At 39.7% G+C, this 6,177-nt stretch overlaps 1 pseudogene; it reads right to left on the reverse strand.

Moving 5' to 3' along the window:
* Positions 1 to 4,658: 4,658 nt before the first annotated feature.
* LOC122679120 lies at positions 4,659 to 5,804 on the reverse strand (annotated as a pseudogene).
* Between the last annotated feature and the right edge of the window lie 373 nt (positions 5,805 to 6,177).

Raw genomic sequence — 6,177 nt, forward strand, 5'->3', positions numbered from 1 at the left:
TTTAAGGAAATACTTCCCTAGAAATGGGGCAGTGCCATTACACATCACATTTTTTCCTTTCTTTGGTTAATCCAAGGATATCTAGACACCATGATCAATCAGAGGTGTGAGTGTCTTTTTCCATAGAGGAGAATCTCCAAAGTATTAGTAAATTCCTACATATGACCTTGTAAAGACAACTTTTTCTTCCCCCTTGCTCTTTCTTCCCCGTTGCTCTTTCTTCCCCCTTGCTCTTATGTATTCTGCTATAACCAATAAAGTTAGCATATTGTTAGAAATTATGATCTCTTGGCAAATTCTAGAACATATGCATTTACATGATCAAAATGCATTTTGCCTTGCAAAATGAATTTAGATTAACTTTCAAAATGTATAATACAAAGTACTATAATAATTTAGAATTATATACCCAATGTATTTATAAAATTCAAGTACATTTTCAAGCTAAACAATACACTTAACCAGATTTAACCTTCCAACTTTATCTGTCCTCGGTCTTTGATTTTCTGAGGCTGGGAACAACAGCTAATATTTAGTGAGCATTTGCCATGTGTCAAGCGCTCTTCTAATGTTTTACATGTGTTATCCAATTTAATTCTTACAACAACCCCATGAAGTATGTACAACTTATCCTTCTGTAGATGAGGACACTGAAACAGAGAATAGTTAAGGAGCTTATCCCAGGTCATCTAGCTAGTATGTGGTGATGCTAAGATTCAAATTCTGGCAGTCCTGAGCCCAATTCCTCATTAGCTAAGAGCCTTTGTAAACACTTCTACATTAATAGCAGCGCAAACCTCTCTTCTGGGAAATGCCCTTTTTCCTATAGAAGTAGGATCTACTCCTATTGAAGTAGATCCTATATGTTCCATATAGGATTAATGGATTAATATGTTCATCCTTCAGCCCTAGGGATTCAATGGTGAGTTAAAGAGACCAAGGAGAATTGAGAAATCAAATATCCTGCCCATCTACCAAACCAAGATTCTGCAGGTAACCTTGCTCTGAATCTAGAACTGAGCTCTTGCTAATGCCAAGACCAGATTCTTGATGATATTTGTGAAGGTCCTCCAATAGCCCATGTAACTGCAATTATAGGTAGAGAACACCTGTTAGCAGCAGACTCATTTTAAAGTCTCACCCGTATTTCTCTGGGACTTCATTCATGAAAAGACAAGCTGCTCTGGCTTTAGAATGAATGATTATCCCTGATGATACTGAATTACTTTCTCCAGATTCAGTCTTAGTACTAGAGTCTTACTTTCCACCTGGGAATTTGTCCTGAGAGGTTGGGCTGTTGTTGTAGTGTATTGACCTTGAGTGGACCTGCCACCAAGATCCTAGTCTCCATGCCTACATTTGTCCTGATCTGCTGGACTTGTCAGATATTCATTATGATGAGGGCGGCAAACCTCCAAAATCTGTAGACCCTCAGCCAGCCACCTACTATGGGCTTCAGAGAGAATGTACAAAGAGGATTGGATACACGTGAACATTTTCTATGTGGCTCAAATTAACCTGGAGACCTGTGTAGTTCAGTCTCAGAGCATTGCTGTATCCCAGAAACAAATTCAAAGCCTAAAGTAAATAAAATGGAGTTCCTACATCCAATGCAAATTAATTTAAAAATTAATAAAAACAGAAATTCAGATTCCCCCCTCCAAAAAAATGGAGTTCCAATCTTGGTTCATGCAGCTGCTCCCCAGTTTCCCCTCCAACCTGCATGGTCCTTTACTTCTCCTTGTTTCCATTCCTATACCTCCCTCTAACACACCTTATTAAGTCAATCAACTTAACCTTGCCCTCCCCCCACCCTAAGTAAAAAGCCTCCTTCTTTAAGAATGGAGAAGAGGCTTTGGAAATTGAGCTGGCCAAGGATTTTCTCTAGTGGGAAGGCTGGAATGGTTGGGAGGGTTGGGGCTAGTCTTGGAACACTGCTGTATTCCTTTCCTCGCCTTCCCTTTCTCTCTCTCTTCCCCTCCCTCTCTTCTTCCTTCTTTTTTCCCTTCCTTCCATGCTGCACATTACATGCTCACAACTTATTTATTCTGTAAATGGAAGTTCGTGCCTTTTAACCAACCCCTTCTCCCTTTCTCGCTCCTTCTAAACTGTGGGTCAGTTTGAACACCTTCTTCACATTACTGAGATAGTCACAAATTGAACAAAGGGTGTAGATTTACAATTATGACCTTCAAAAGAGAAGAAAAAATATGTAAGGCGGGTAGGGAATAAATGGTCACACCAAAATCAGACTATAACATTTTGTTAAGGAAGTTTCTGTGTTTTAAACATTTTCTATTTCCTGAATAATCTCCAATAATCCACACTCCCTAAAACGCAATAAAGACTAGTATGTTTTCACCATAGTGATTTTTTTTTTTAAAAGTCCTGTGGCAAATATATTTCATGTGGTGTTGCCACGTCATTTCATTTTTCTTGCTGGGTAAGTCCACTTTATGAATGTTTTATAAACAGACCCCAGGAAATCTGGGGTAAGTTTTCTGTACTAGCAGTCAGAAATTTGGAGGCCCTAAATTCTTTGTTATAACAAATCTCTTGAAGTACAGGATACCATATTAATGGTAATTAATGTATAGCATAATTTAAACTTGTAGAAATAAAATGTTAATTGCCTCTGTCTGACCTTTCCCTGTCAGACCTAATTCACTTAGCATAAGGCCCTCAAGGCCCATTCATGTTGTCATAGATAAGAGTTCATTCTTTTTTTATGGCTGAACAATATTCCATTATATTTATCTATCTTTATCTATATACCTGTATACCTATATATCTTTATGCATTCATCCATCAATGGACAAAGGTTGTTTTGTATCTTGGCTAATGTAAACAAGGCTGCAATAAACCTGGGGATGCATATATCTTTTTGAGTTAGTTTACATTTTCTTTGGACAGATACCTCAAAGTGGAATTGCTGGATCATATATTAGTTATATTTTCATTTCTTGAGAAACCTCCATACTGTTTTCCATTGTGACTGCACTAACATTTATTTTGTCACATTACTAATCAGAACTTTTTATGAAATGCTTCTCTGATCTCCTTTCCTCATGAGCTAGTTTAGACTGTATTTGAACTGGGAGGATCCCTCTGCTTAGACTATCATAGAAGCTATACAGCCAGAAAGAGGAAGAAAAAAGTGAAGCAGTTTTTAGAGCTTTTTAAAAAAAGGCTAAGAGGACCAGGGAGATTCTCAAAGGAGAGGGAATCCTGGTGAGTATTCCAGGCAGGAGGAGAGCCTTGAACCTCATGGTTCCTCTCACCAAAGGCTCCATCCCAGACACCTGGGTCCAACAGAACTGGGTCCTCCACACGTCACAACAGAACTCTTCCTCTTGAGGATCTGGGGACTTGAACTCCCTCTAGAGGCCGAAGTGTGACACTTAAGAGTAAGGAAGAATACATAATGCTTAGGGGTTGAAAGGAAGCCAAGTGTGAAAAACTGTGAGAATAATGAATTTACTAGGTTTAAACTAAATAGTAAAATAATGAAGGCTTCATAGAGAAGGTGACAGAAAGAAGGAGCAAGTGGCTGAATACATGAGCATAAGGAGGCTTTATTGCTTTAATTTATACTTGATTGCCCAAATTTTCTCATTCTGAATATTTGAAAATTTGTAGAAACTATAGAATACATATTTCCATTTGGGAGATGAGACATTTCTTGATTGTGTTTATGGAATTTCTCTAGGTTCCTTTTTGTCATTCTACTTCCCAGCTTTGCTGGCTTCTATCCAGGAATGCTTGGCTCTTCCTGAGATATGGCATATGATAACAGTCTCTTGCAGTCTCTGCTGGGTAGGCATAGCTTCAATTTATGTCTGCACTCTTCCAAAAGGTTTTGAAGATTCTACAGCTTCTAAATCCAGGACCAGCTATTTTGAAATAGAATAAAGAGACTTAAACAAGCAAACTGAACTTTGTCTTCCCTACCCACATTTCTTCCATATTCACTTTAACCAGGGTGACAGTGTTCAGGCGGGAGGAGCCACACAATAAGAAACACAGAATGATTCTTTTCTTTAAACTGTGCAAAATCATGGGTTTGCTGTGAGTGCTGTATGCTGGGAAGCAGGTGATCCTCAAAGAGTTAAACCACTTTCCAAGTTGTTTTGAACTAAACTTTTGCCCCAGGGTTTAAGAAATCTCCCTCTCTAATTGAAGTCTTCAGTCAGTGGCTGCTTATAATCAAGAAGATTGCACTTAAAAGGTATAGAAGTTGGTCTTATTATTGGCATTAGAAGATTTTGCTTTGTAATTACAAGCCAGGGAGTCTAGAACCAGTAGATCTTATACAGAGAGAATGGTAGATATTTTAGCTCAAACTGCATATTCACCAAGAAAAATGGTGCTGAACTGTTTGTAACAAGAAGTACCATTGGTTTTTCATCTTTTGAGCTTCTTATATGCTATTCCATTTGTCTTATAATGAAATTAGTGGTTATATTCATTTATCCAGTACTTACTGCTTAATAACATGTGCTGGGCATTGTACAGAAAGCTTTGTAAACAATGAGTTGAGGATACAGATTCAGGCAAAGAAACAGACTGTTAAGTTTAAGGAACATGATCAGGAAGACTTGGGAAGGACATATATCAGTCATCAGCAAATTTTTGTTTGTTTGTTTATTTGAGCAAAGTCAGCTGACAGCTTTATTGCTTTGAGGAGGGGATAGATGGTTCAGGAGCTTCCTGATGGGGTGGGTCCACTTCCTCTTCACCATCACAGGCTTCTGGTTGCACAGAATGGCTCTGGCTCTGGGGATGGTGTCCATGTGCAAATCCGGGTGGTACTTGTTCTTCCAGACCATGTGCCAGATGCTTCTAAAGGTGGCCTGGGCATTCTTGCTGATGGTGGTCCGCACACAAGAAGTAGCTGATTAGTGCTGGCCGGATCTCCGGCAGCATCATGACCCTTTTGCCATTGGCTGCCGGCTGCATGTCCACAGTCTTGCCATGGATGAGCCCACTGTAGTGGAAGGAGTTGCAGGCCTTCAGGTCACTCAGTCGTGCTCAACTCCCTGCGACCCCATGGACTGCAGCAGGCCAGGCTTTCCTGTCCTTCACTCTCTCCCAGAGTTTGCTCAAACTCATGTCCTTTGAGTCAGTGATGTTATCCAACCATTTCATCCTCTGCCGTCCCCTTCTCCTCCTGCCCTCAATCTTTCCCAGTATCAGGGTCTTTTCCAATGAGTAAGCTCTTCGCATCAGGTGGCCAAAGTATAGGAGTTTCAGCTTCAGCATCAGTCCTTCCAGTGAATATTCAGGACTGATTTCCTTTAGGATTGACTGGTTGGATCTCCCTGCAGTCCAAGGGACTCACAAGAGTCTTCTCCAGCACCACGGTTTGAAAGCATCAATTCTTTGGTGCTCAGCTTAATTTATGGTTCAGCTCTCACATCAATACATTACTACTGGTTTTTGGAAAAACCTTAACTTTGACTATACAGACCTTTGTCAGCAAAGTGATGTCTCTGCTTTTTAATACACTATTTAGGTTTGTCGTTGCTTTTCAGTCACCATCCACATTGATTTTGGAGCCCAAGAAAATTAAGTCTGACACTGTTTCCACTTTTCCCCCATCTATTTGCCATGAAGCGATAGGACTGGATGCCATGATTTTCATTTTTTGAATGTTGAGTCGTTAAGCCAGCTTTTTCACTCTCCTCTTTCACCTTCATCAACAGGCTCTTTAGTTCCTCTTTGGTGTTGTAAGTCTTCTTGTTCCTCTTGATCAAGAAGGTGGAGCAGTTCTGCACGACCATACACTATAGATTCGTGGGCATGGTGGTGGCTCCACTCACTGTGGCAGCCTGAGATGGAAAGAGCCAGCAAATATTTTTCATTAAGGGCTAGATAGAAAGTATTTTAGGCTTTCTACAGTTCTAATGCTCTCTGACACAACTATTCCACTGTGCTGAAAGTTGAAATGTTGAATGTGAAATTGACCACAGAAAACATGTAAATGATGAACATGGTTGTCTTTTAAGTTGTGTTTATTTATGGGCATTGACATTTGAATTTAATTTTTATGTGTCACAAATATTCTTTCTTTTGTTTTTTTCAGCTGTTAACAGATGTAAACACCATTCTTAGCTCACAGGGCTTACAGAAACAGGAAATGGAACAGATTCGGCTCATGTGCCTTAGTGTGCTGAC

Source organism: Cervus elaphus, chromosome 21 (assembly GCF_910594005.1).
Source record: "Cervus elaphus chromosome 21, mCerEla1.1, whole genome shotgun sequence".
Taxonomy (NCBI): Eukaryota; Metazoa; Chordata; class Mammalia; order Artiodactyla; family Cervidae; genus Cervus; species Cervus elaphus.